Here is a 2,638-nt window from a genome sequence, read left to right on the forward strand (position 1 = left end):
GATCCGGAGGGAGTTCGTGGAGAACCCGTTTGGCGTGACGTGCGCCGTGTGCGGTCGACTCTGGTTCGCCCAAGACTTATCCACGATCGACGGCGTGTCGGACGACAAGAATCGGGAAACGGGCGCGTGTGCGTTGCGGCAGTGTATCAAATCGGCGGACGTCTACAAAGATCCGGCGTGCAGAACGTGCCGAGATTCCCTGCTCAAAGGCGTGGTGCCTCGGTTCGTGACCATGAACGGCTACAAGTATCCACCCGTACCGGAGCACCTACGGAGGTTGAACGAGGTGGAAAAACGACTAGTGGCGCCTCGACTTCCGTTCATGAGCCTTCGGCGGTTGACATGGTATAACAAAGACAACCGGGGACACCAATACGGTTGTCACATAACCAATTACCCAATCACACCTTAATGCTTACATTTATAAATACCTAATTTCCACCCCAGTACAGCTTCGCTGGTTTTCCTTCTTCACGAGTGGAAAGGCTGAAAGCTTTTAACTGAGCGTATATTCAAGTGAAAACATTTAAACGACAGCAAGAACGGTTTTTCTAGACGCCTTTCAAAATAATTCGGAACTATATATGATTCGCTGGCTGTACTTGCCACAGATAGTCGTTTGTCATTTCTTATCGAAGCTTATCTAGGTCGGCAATACTAGTGATTACCACCGCGCGGTTTCCGTCAGATTTGCGTACAAGAACTCGGCCATCGATGTGTCACCCGTATTTGTAACTGTTTCTTTTGGCCCAGGCTTTCGCTTGGAAAAGCTGAGAACGGGATCGTCTTGTCAAGTTTTCAAGTACAAACAGGGTGTTATTAAAATCACGTCACTTCTTTCTGCTTTCCCACCGTCTATCTCTATCAGCCTGTCTTGCAAAGCGGCAGATTACGCTCGGTGTTTTATCTTTCCTGTGGCAGACGGTGAATGGACACCACGCCGATATCAAAAAGCTGCAGTTCGAGCTACGTGGCAAGTACATTTAGTCTGTTTAGCAAATTTTCCTTTTCAGTTACCTGTATTAAATGGAACTCAAGATTAAGGCGCCGGCTTCGCCATTCAACGTTATCAATTACGCATTGCAATTGATTAACTTTAACGTCCTGCGCCTCAAGTTTTTCCGTTCTGCGTTTGAGATCTTTGATGTCCTTTTCCTTTTGCACTGTTCGTTCTCACAGTTTGTTTTATTGCTCGCCGCAGAATTGCATTGAATCTTCAATGCCCTCAACTATTTCTCTGAGCGGTAAGAGCTGGTTAAGCTTCTCATTGATCGCCTTCAGCATTTGTCGCACATCCTGCCTTTCCAAATCGTCACTCGGTGTAGGATTCCGAGCTGGTGCATAAGGCTTCAAATGACGACAAGCTGGGCGGCGCCAAGCTAAACTGTGCGCTTCGTCCTTAGTTTTGATTGCTTTGTCAGAAATTCCAGAACATCTTCCCGTCGTAAACCGGAGACACGGCAAAATAAAAAAAAAACGGACGAAAGAACAACAAGTCTCATTTGAAACTTGTTGCTTTGTCCGTTTTTTTTTCTTTTTTTTTTTTGCCATGTGTTCAGTTTTTGATGGAAGTTTGTGCTTTTCTTCATTTTCCCGTGTGGAAGATACCAGCACATTTGCTGCACACAAATTTCGCGTTGGATATGAATTGCTTTTCACGACTTTTACACTGACCATTGGGACTCATTGTCACACCTGGGCAGCAGCGGGAGTTACGAATCACAATTATCTCAATAATTCCAGGGAACTTTGCGCTATTTTATTTTGATCGGCAGATTCAATTGTTCTTCAGCGATATCGCACACTTGCCAAGAGAAGGCGCAAGTAAATCGAGTCCCGCAAGGCCGTATATTGGGAGAGTATAGCCAGTGGGTGGTGGAGACGAAAGTCGAAAGCGATCCTGGCAGTGTGGAGTGGACAACTCGCCACTTTCCCCGGAAATGAATCAAGTGGGTCTGACTCACTAGAGAAATTGATAGTCTATGAAATATTCCCATTTTTTGACGGAGCATAGGGAGCATAAGCTCGTGATATTGGATTTCTTGGTATTTTGATGTCAAAATGCAGTGTGTTGTATAGACCAGTCAGGATTTGTAGAGCGATTTTGTACAATCTAAATGACTATTATTAACCTTTTCTGAGCTTGTTGATTTATTTGTTTTATTCCTACCGAAACATTTATTATGCTTGGCTCCAAGTGACCATAATTGACAATAGGCATCAATTTTTTATGAGATCGACTTGAAATGACTCCAAGTGACTAGAAGTGATTATTATTGATAATTATGTGATTTTCTTGTTTGCTTACTCTTATGAACGGCTTCATGTAGCTTTTGTTGGCTATTAGCATCTTCTTTGACCAGATCGACCTTAAATGGCTGCCAATGGCTATTGATGAGATAATTTACCATTATTTCTTTTCTTTCGGCGTTGGTGAATGCACATGGTTTCAACTGGCTATTATTGGCTATCAGCCTCCACTTTTATATATATTTGATAGATATGGCTACAAATATTAATGAGTAATGAAAACTGAGCTATTTCTGTTTATAAACTGGAATGACTTCAGGTGGCTGTTGTTGGCGATTAGAATACATTTCTGACCAGATTGGCTGAATGGCTACTAATGGCTGTTAGT

The 2,638-nt window shown here is 43.4% G+C and overlaps 1 pseudogene; it reads right to left on the reverse strand.

Moving 5' to 3' along the window:
* Positions 1–629: 629 nt before the first annotated feature.
* On the reverse strand, positions 630–1,284 carry LOC115320283 (annotated as a pseudogene).
* Positions 1,285–2,638: the final 1,354 nt, after the last annotated feature.

The sequence above is a fragment of the Ixodes scapularis genome, unplaced genomic scaffold (genome assembly GCF_016920785.2).
Source record: "Ixodes scapularis isolate PalLabHiFi unplaced genomic scaffold, ASM1692078v2 PGA_scaffold2__306_contigs__length_199485367, whole genome shotgun sequence".
In the NCBI taxonomy this organism is placed as follows: Eukaryota; Metazoa; Arthropoda; class Arachnida; order Ixodida; family Ixodidae; genus Ixodes; species Ixodes scapularis.